Below are 10,979 nucleotides of genomic sequence, written 5' to 3' on the forward strand. Positions count from 1 at the left end.
TGGACGTGATGGTCAGACGGTGACAATGGTGGCGACGACGGTGGCAGCGCTGGTGGTAAGGTGGAGGTGGTGGCGGCGAAGACGGAGGTGGTGGTGGAGACGACGACGGTGGTGGTGGTGGCGGCTATGGTAGTGGTGGTGGTTGTTGTTAGGTGGTGGTGTTGTTGAGAAAGTAAGGTAAATGAGGAATGGAATGAAAGAAAAGAAGGGGTGGTAGGGATGAGCTCGGGACCGTACCGGTACCGGTACCGAAAATACCGATCCTGAAATTCGCAAATTCTTGGTATCGGTACCGTAGGTAAAAATTCAGGAAATACCGGTAACGTACCGGTACCGATACCATACCGATCCTGAAACTTAAAACTTTGGTACTGATTCGGTACTGGCGTGTCACACCCCGACCAAAGGCAGCGGAACATGCCGAGGTGTAACGATTGCCCATAAGCACATGACACTAATTAAAGCGACAAAATTTAACAAACTTATTTCATTTCACAACATCGAAAATGTCACATAACAAATATTCATAAATAGTTATAACAAGATATCACAAAGTATAGCAAATTGAATATTGTTCATTTCACTAATATCCTAAAGGACTTGACAGCGTTTCTCCGCAAGCTCGAGTCAGCCAAGATGCAAGCCTGTACATTTCATAAAATAATGTTTATCGACACAAAGGTTGGTGAGCAATTCATAAGTTTGAGCATAATAGTATATAGTAAGGAAAAAGCCACAAAACTAGTATACGAAACAATAAATAAAAGCAATAACTTGGATAAAAGATAAAATCGCTAATAGAATTACGTTAGCGACACCTAGCTATAAGGGGATGCCAAATAGTCTAGGATTTTATAGTTATCGTTAATTGCATTACGTTAACGACACCTTGCTATAAGGGGTTGCCAAATAGACTAGGGTTTATAGTTCATCCAACCAAAAGCGATAAACACATAAGCATATAATCATAGAACACCAAATCGAGCAATTATTTAAGTAAAGTATACAATAACGTTTGTGGTTTAAGATTCAAGTATAAAACATTTAGTTGAAGAAGTATGAAATGTCACCCCCAAAAACAAAAGATGGAAAACGGGGTATTAAAGTACTCACGTTCAAGTAATAAACTTGAAAGATGATAATTTGGAGATTTGCTGGAACGACGGGTTTAACGAACAATGCCTAAAAGGAAAAAAGTTTCGGATTTTGAAAGATTGTCTTGAAAGTATTTAAATAAATTAAATGTTGAGAAATGTAAACAATTAAAGTTCAAGGTTTAAAATGTAACTATTTACGAATTTGTAATAATAACCCTTTAAAAATGTAAGTTTGCTCGAAACGGGGTTAAAGTATCTAACCTTAATATTTACTCAACCTATGTTAAGTAATAAGGTAGGTAAAATGCAAGAATGCAAGTCCCTTGGAATAAAGATACTAAAACGGGTTTAACGAGTGTTCGGGTTGTTGGTTCGGGTCTTGAAAATTGGTCAAACCCAAAGTCAACTTTCCAAAATACTAAATGTTATGAGATAACTCATAAAAATCCAATAATACTTAACCAAGTATGTAGATCTATTGTTTTAGAACTAACAACGACGTTAAGCGAGTGTTCGGTTTTTGTCGGTCTAAACTTTGTTATGAGATCAAGTTGGATCCAACAATTTCATGTACTTAAGAAAATAATTAAAATCAGTTTGTAAACTATTTTTTAAAGAATTATACAAGTCTTGATAGCTAAAAACACACTTGTGTGTCTTAAGTGAGTAAAAATCGATTTAGTCGGTTTGGTTTGGTTTCCATCTCACAATAAGTTCATAGATGGTTTCCACATGCCCATATATCCAAGAACTTGTATAATATGTACAAAGTTCGGTTTACGGTTTGGAGCTAGTTACGGTTAAACCGTGTTTAGAATCTTCAAACCCATAACCATGGAACTTGTAAATAAACTAAAATGAGCAGAAGTTAAGCATGGTTAGTATGTATGAACAAGTTATATAAGTATATATATATATATATATATATATATATATATATCAAAGACACGAAGTCCTCCATGAAGCCTTGCCTTACAAGGTCCAAAACCTCACCGACCGGAATCGGAGAAGCAACTACCAAAGGTAACAAGGGGTGTATATTATATATATGTTGTACCACCATATTCAAGTATTATTAAGACTATATAAGTTAATTATAATGAAAGATTAAACTCAGTTTGACTTTTGGAAATCAAACCTTCAAGAACACATAAATAACAACCTTGAATCTATGAAGTTTGAAAGAGAATTTGGAGTTGTAGCAGGGGAAAATGAAGGGAAATGGTGGTGTATATATAGGCTAAGGATAAGGGTCAAACATGGGTGTAAATAACAAGTATTTGCATGCAAAATGGATCAAAACAAAACATAAACAAACAAAATCCGAGCTGCTGGTCTGCAGGGGGATCGGGATACACGACTATAGGGAGTATCCTCCATCACTTGGCGCGATGGGGTTGGTTACCAGGTTTTCCAAACTTTCAAAAATGGCAGAAATGGCCCCTGTAGTTCGTTTTAAGTGATTTTTACGGGTTTTAAGGACCGAAAAGGATGTTTTCAAGACCCAACAAGTGTAAAACAATAATGTAACATAAAATCCATCATTTTGATTATATTCAAGGTTTCGGTTTACCAAACGGGCCGGTTTGCATGATAAAACGAATACAAACGAGACCCTAAATTGACAAATGTCACAGCATCCCCTACTTTAGGAAATTTCGTCCCGAAATTAAGACGAAGATGATGATGCAAACAAATGTGGATACTTCTCTTTCATTGCGTCTTCTCGTTTCCAAGTGAATTCCGCGCTACACCGTGATTCCCATCGAACTTTGACTAAACGAATACGACTACGCTTGGTTTTCTTCTCGTTGCGATCCATGATCTCAACGGGTCGTTCAACCATAATCATCGACTCATCGACATGTACTTCATCGATAGGTATATGGAGATTACCCTTGGCTAAACACTTTTTAAGATTCGTAACATTAAACGTAGGATGAACACCTGCAAGTTCTTGCGGTAGTTCGAGTCGATAAGCTACCTTCTGTCACACCCCGACCAAAGGCGGAACATGCCGGGGCGTAACGTATTGATTGGACATAGCTCAAAAGACACTAATTAAAGCGACAATAATTATTTAATTTCATTAAAATTAAAACAAGTACACAAATTCAATATACAGAATAAATACATCATACCTTTTGGGTTTAGAGTAAATATCCTATGGTAAAACTAATATCTTCAATCTTGAACAATGTAAATTACTTGTACCTGTAGCATGTATAAAAATAGAGTTTGTCAACACGAATGTTGGTGAGAATATATAAGTTTTAGTGTTGTATATATATAGAGAGAGAGAAATCACAATTCTTATTTAAATGATGAGTATTACAATTCATATGAAAATGTAAACACTAAATAGATGTGGACCCGTTCTTATTGATACGAAATCAAAGTACTTGAGTAAGTGTATGATCATACTAGATGAGAATAGATGAGGATGAGATACCAACCACCAAACATAAAATAAACAAATAAACACATAGAGCATTATCATAGAGCATGCAATAATCACACATAAACATATATTGAATTGTGTTTTGAATGAATGCGGTCAAAACATAAGTAATTTAAATACGGTATGCATTCTACCCCCAAAATGTGTAAAAGATAAAAAGGGGTATGTAAACTCACCTTGGAGGTAAGGGAGACGCTAACGAGGAGGCGGTTAAAGCAAACAAGTTAGTAAATTCCACGGAGAGTCTCAACGATAAGTCCTAATTAAAGTTATAATTAAGTAAACAATCTAACGACACAAACGAACAAGAAAAAGACATGATGGGTTCATAACGGATTTTGGGATCGATAAGGCATTAAATATATTTACGTTACTTATATAAGAGTTGAATTAAAAGCGTAAATGATATAAATATTTACACAAGTTACTTATCTATTTTTGGACAATAATATGTTAAATAGATGTATCATATAATTAGTATACATATCAAACAAAAACTCATATTTTTTAGTTTTAGCAATGAGAGGTATGCTTAGACGAGTAAAAATTGTTTCTAGTTTATTTATTAATTAATTTATTTATAAAGTTAGATAAGCCGGAAACTATATTGATTTTATAATTCTATATATGTGTGGATGTGAGTGTGTGTGTGTATATATCTACATACAAAAGTTCTAAATGAAAAATTATTTTATAGTTTTGTTGGTGTCCGGATCGTTTAAACGACCAAAGAAATATATATTTCAAAATAATACAAACAATGGTTTAAATAAAGAGGAGAAAGAAGAAGGAAAAAAAAGAATAAAAAAAGGGCTGCCCAGGGACTCGAACCCGGGTCTCTGGGTGGCTGGGTTTTAACGGGGGTGCTCCAACCAACTGGACTAGTGGTTCAATTGGTTAAAGTATGAAACAACAAGAAATTTAAACAATCACTGAAACAGATCCCAAATCCACAAGAACCCTAAATCCCAATTGAAGGTCAATTGCCCTTTGTCAATTAAATTATTAAAGGGCTTTGATTACTCTCCCAATTCCGAGCCAGAATCACCATTTAATTACCTGAATCGAGTTCGTATTGACGGGGAACGACACCTAGGGTTTTACGGCTGAACACGAGATTAAAATCAAAGTTGCACTGCTTCTGAGTTACGATTGGGTTAGGGGTTGTAACAGGAATGTAGTAAGGAATGTGTGAGACGAGTTAATCGAATTATAGGTGCGTATTTATAGCATTACGAGGTCTAGGTCAGCCGCGGTTTATAAATGATTGGTTTGGTTGTTAATTACGTGATTATGGTATGATTTAGACGCGTTTTGACCAATTAACGACTCTCCAATAACAATTCCATGATTCCTGGCGTGGATTTTGGGTCAAGAAAGCAAGGGGGGGTGCTGCTCGACGGAAAGAAGGAAAGAAGAAAAGAGAAAAAAATTAAATAACTTTTTAATAAATTGCATTTTGGTCCCTAGTCTATAGACGTGGATTCAAAAGTTACTCAAAGTTGGCTAAGGGTTGATTTTGTACAATTTTATAACTAAAATCAAAAAAATAAATAATAAAAAAAAAATTTAAACGGGTTGGGTTTTCGGGGTAGTCCGTTTCGGAAAGAAAGGTAAGCTAGCTCCTCGTTTCGTTGATCCTTTTAAAATTCTTGAACGTGTTGGGAAGGTATAAAATTCGTCAATTTTCGGACCCGAAAATTGACGAATTTTATACCTTCCCAACACGTTCAAGAATTTTAAAAGGATCAACGAAACGAGGAGCTAGCTTACCTTTCTTTCCGAAACGGACTACCCCCTTCCAAGGAGATACTTTTAGAAGGACAAGACCGTCAACATTAAATTCGATCGGTTTTCGCCGTTTGTCGGCGTATTTCTTTTGACGACTTCTAGCGGCTAGGAGGTTCTTACAGATTCGATCAATAACGTCGGTGGCTTCTTGGACCATTTCGAGTCCCGTGATTTGAGCTTCACCAATTTCGTTCCAACTAATCGGGAAACGACATTTACGACCGTAAAGAGCTTGAAAAGGAGCCATATCAATGCTAGAATGATAGCTATTGTTATATGAAAACTCGATGAATGGAATGTGAGAATCCCAATTCCCACCGAAATCAAGAACACGCGCTCGTAGCATATCCTCGAGTGTCTGAACCGTACGTTCGGGTTGTCCGTCCGTTTGAGGATGATAAGCGGTGCTAAGATCGAGACGTGTACCCAAATCTCCTTGGAGTGAACGCCCAAAATGAGAGGTAAAACGAGCATCGCGATCAGAAATGATAGTCAATGGTAAACCGTATTGGCACACAATTTCCCGAACATAGATTTGAACAAGCTGCTCGATAGAATACTTTTCGCGGATCGGAATGAAATGAGCAGATTTGGTTAAACGATCGATAATCACCCAAATACTATTGTTGCCTTTTTGGGTGTTGGGTAGTTTAGTGATAAAGTCCATAGCAATGTCTTTCCATTTCCAAACGGTAATCGGTGGTTGCTTGAGTAGACCAAAAGGTGTTTGTTGTTCAGCTTTGACTTTTGAGCAAGTAAGACATTTATATACAGACAACGCTACGTCCTTTTTCATACCCGGCCACCAAAAGGTAGCACGTAGATCGAAATACATCTTATCCGCACCGGGATGAACGGAATACCGCGAATTATGAGTTTCGTCGAGTATACAAGTACGAAGATCATTGCGATTGGGAACCCACAAGCTATTTAGAAAGTACAAAAGCCCATCGGGTTTGGTTTCGAGTTGAAGTTCGGCTCCACGTGAAATTTCATCGTACATGTTACCTTCTTCAACGGAGGTACGTTGAGATTGGAAGATACGAATTTGAAGATCGGTTTGAACAACAACGCTTAAAAGCAGAACGGATTTAACATTTACCTTACGACTTAGGGCGTCGGTGACAACATTCACTTTACCGGGGTGGTAGCGAATCTCGCAATCGTAATCACTAAGTAATTCGGCCCATTGTCGTTGTCTCATGTTGAGATCTTTTTGTTCAATAATATGTTGAAGGCTTTTATGATCGGTAAAACCACACATTTTGTACCACAAGGGTAATGTCTCCAGATTTTGAGAGCGAAAACGACGACACCAAGTTCGAGATCATGAGTCATATAGTTCTTCTCGTTGACTTTAGGTTGCCTTGATGCGTAAGCGATGACTTGACCTCGTTGCATGAGAACACAACCAAGACCTTGATGAGAGGTATCGCAAAATACAACAAAATCGTCATTTTCATCGGGAAGGGTTAGAAAAGGAGCATCGCAAAACATGTCATTGAGAGTACAAAAGGCTTCCTCTTGCTTCGAACCCCAATCGAATGGTTTCCCTTTATGAGTAAGGGAGATAAGAGGCAAAGAGATCTTAGAAAAGTTTCGAATGAAACGCCGATAATATCTGGCCAAACCGAGGAAGAATCGAATTTCCGTGGGAGTCGTTGGAGTTTTCCAATCCTTAACGACCTCAATTTTAGCGGGATCAACATGAAAACCTTTATCATTTACGATATGTCCTAAAAATTGAACTTCCCGAGCCAAAATTCACATTTGGAGAACTTCGCGTAGAGTAGTTCGTTTCTAAGGAGTTCGAGAACGGAACGCAAATGATATTCATGTTCGGCTTTGGATTTATAGAAGATAAGGATGTCATCAGTGAAGACAATAACGAATTTATCAAGGAATGGTTTGCAAATGCGGTTCATGAGGTCCATAAATACCGCGGGTGCATTTGTTAACCCGAAGGGCATAACCAAAAATTCAAAATGTCCATATCGAGTACGGAAAGCGGTTTTTGGAATATCTTCTTCGCGAAGATGCAACTTATTATAACCCGATCGAAGATCGATTTTGGAGAAACAAGTTGCGCCTTGAAGTTGGTCGAATAGGTCTTCGATTCATGGCAAGGGATAACGATTTTTGATGGTGTGTTTGTTAAGCTCTCTTTAATCGATGCACATACGAAACGAACCATCCTTCTTTTTCACGAAGAGAATGGGAGCGCACCAAGGAGAAGAGCTAAGACGAATGAATCCTTGCTAATCATAAATTCGGTTTACAGTTTGAAGCTAGTTACGGTTAAACCGTGTTTAGACTCTTCAAACCCATAACCATGGAACTAAAATGAGCAGAAGTTAAGCATGGTTAGTATGTATGAACAAGTTATATAAGTATATATATATATATATATATATCAAGGACACGAAGTCCTCCATGAAGCCTTGCCTTACAAGGTCCAAAACCTCACCGACCGGAATCGGAGAAGCAACTACCACAGGCAACAAGGGGTGTATATTATATATATGTTGTACCACCATATTCAAGTATTATTAAGACTATATAAGTTAATTAGAATGAAAGATTAAACCCAATTTGACTTTTCGAAGTCAAACCTTCAAGAACACATAAATAACAACATTGAATCTGTGAAGTTTGAGAGAGAATTGGAGTTGTAGCAGGGGAAAAAGAAGGGAAATGGTGGTGTATCTATAGAGTAAGGATAAGGGTCAAACATGGGTGTAAATAACAAGTATTTACATACAAAATGGATCAAAACAAAACACAAACAAACAAAATCTGAGCTGCTGGTCTGCAGGGGGATCGCGATACGCGACCATAGGGAGTATCCACCATCGCGTGGCGCGATGGGGTTGGTTACCAGATTTTCCAAACTTTCAAAAATGGCAGAAATGGCCCCTGTAGTTCGTTTTAAGTGATTTTTACGCGTTTTAAGGACCGAAAATGATGTTTTCAAGACCCAACAAGTGTAAAACAATATTGTAACATAAAATCCATCATTTTGATTATATTTAAGGTTTTGGTTTACAAAACGGGTCGGTTTACATGATAAAACGAATACAAACGAGACCCGAAATTGACAAATGTCACATGGCGGTACCAAATCGATCGGTACCGAATTTGCTCATCCCTAGGGGGTGGGAATGAATGGTTCTGATGGAATGAGATTCCATGTGTAATCGATGATTCCATTCCATTAAGTAACTGAACATCACTTTTCCATTTCTAAGCAATGAATCATTTCATCCCCCCTATGATTACTGCATACCAAACGCTATCAAAGGAATGGGAAGGAAAATAGAGGAAAAGATGAAAAAACCATGTTCCAGAGATTTTTTAAGAAATGGGAGAGGAGGGGAGGGGAAAGAGGGGAAAATGCTGGAAAATAGGAACATATATTCATCTTCTCAAATTGGAGAGAATAAGAGAATATTTTTGTATAATTTTAACTCATATCAATTACTAAATTACCCTCATATCTAACTTCTTATTATATTAGTTAAAATGTATAATTTGAAAATTGTATTTCCTTTTCTTGACCTTTTAACTCGGGAACACCTAAAATGTTTAATTTCCTTTCTTTTCCTTTTCATTTCATTAAACTATGGAACACGAAATAAAATCACACATTTTCCTTCACCTAGCTTTATTTCATGTTCTAATTCCCCTTCTTTCCCCTCCCATTCTTAAATGGGACTCGAGAAAACTTGTTAACTACTGTTTTACCCGGCTTGTTGCGCCGTGGCTGGTCGGTAAAATTTGGGCGGTGTTAAAACTCAAGCGTTGTAGGTCCCAAGTGTTGAGGCAGTAAGTTGAAACGAATTCGGCCGGTTCCAGTTACGTGTGTTACTCTACCATAACTATAATAATAAGTAAAACAAAAAAATATAAAACTTAGGTGGATAATGTGGTGGCGTCGGTAGGTAACTCGAGTGTCGATAAAATCCGACCGTCATTGATCTCGGGTGTCGAGGCGGCGAGTCTATGCTAAATTTGTGTTCGTTACGGTACCAAAACTAAAAAACATCAGTATTCTGTCGGTTTTTGTTAAGTTCGTTGCAGTACTAGAACTAAACTTACAAATATCTCTCAACTAAGATGGATTTTTCATTCAATGACGAGTCGAGCTCAGTCGTCCCACGTTTTATTCACACGGTCCTATTTGCTGCAGCCGCTATGGTAACGACTAGGGTGAAAATTCGACACCGAAAATCAGAAGAGATGCTTTGAACAAAGACCGCGAAATGGGTCATGAGCTCCTAGTAAATGATTACTTTGACGATAATCCGATATCTGTCAAAAAAAAATGTTTAAGAGGCATTTTAGTTTGAGCAAAGAATTATTCATAAAGAAAAGTTAAATATTTAGAAGCGTACCACCCGTTTTATAGATAATTGATTGATGAAAAAGGACGTCAAGTTTTTACAACCTAATGGGGTACGGGAGAACATCCGATGCTTAAGACGAATATTTAAGAATATTCTAGAAAAGTGCACGAGAAAGCATATACAATATGCATGAAAAAAAATCATAAGAAAAGAAAAGGCGCACAAATTTATTATTATTATTATTATTATTATTATTATATCTTTTAAAATATCTAATATTAACAAATTCTAAACGTAAACGTCCTCTTACAAAGTGCTCATTTTTTGTCCACGTGTTAGTATAAAATTTATTGAATATGTATGAGTGGATTACAATGTACAAGTCTTTTAGATTATAAATTGCAAGTTTTAAAGCTTATGTTACAAACGTTTGTTGCGGTTACCATTTTTCGGACTTACTTATATATAGAAGTTAGCACCTCTCTCTCTCTCTATCTCATGCTTTGCAGTTTTACGTCTAGAAAACTGTTTTTATATTTTTATGTACGTACATGATACTTGGTTAGATCCCATTTGCATTTGCGGTAGCCGCGAATTTCATGCTAGGTTATCTAATTTTCTTAGGGTTGAAAGCATGGACATTTTTTATACGTTGCTTATTAGGTATTCTGTCACACCCCGACTAACGATAGAGGAATATAAAATGGGAATGTAACAAGCACCTCTGGTATCAACCACATTGTTTATAAATAAATATTAACAAACTAATATACATTATATTTCATCGTTCTAACTTCTTTTACAAACAAGGTGTTACACTACGTTGATCAGTAAGTTAACCACTTTATTCCGTATTAGCATACTTGCCTCTATCTACAGTAATTACATTCACGACCCAAGAACATAGAACACAACACTTTAGTCCAACTTTGGTACACCTGAAAAGCATGTTAAAAAGGGGGTCAACTACGAATAGTTGGTGAGTTTCACAAGTTTAAACGAAATCAGTTATGCATGATCATAGTATTTATGATATATATGTATATGATGTAATTAAACTAAGTCACAAGTGAAATCTTGACGTGCTTTTTTCACGTGGCCTCCACTGCATACGCAGTCGCTAAAGCCTCAACTGCCACATGCCCCGGGTACTATGTCTAACCCCACATAGCGTATGTATAGTTATATGGTCATGTGCAATTGTATAATGTCTAGGCATACCCCATAATCTCTGTCAATTGGGTTTGTCAAACCAATCGTACTATTCACATGCCACCGACTCAT

This window comes from Bidens hawaiensis, unplaced genomic scaffold (genome assembly GCF_021521415.1).
Source record: "Bidens hawaiensis isolate Kalapana, Puna unplaced genomic scaffold, B.hawaiensis_p1.1 tig00038641_1, whole genome shotgun sequence".
Taxonomy (NCBI): domain Eukaryota; kingdom Viridiplantae; phylum Streptophyta; class Magnoliopsida; order Asterales; family Asteraceae; genus Bidens; species Bidens hawaiensis.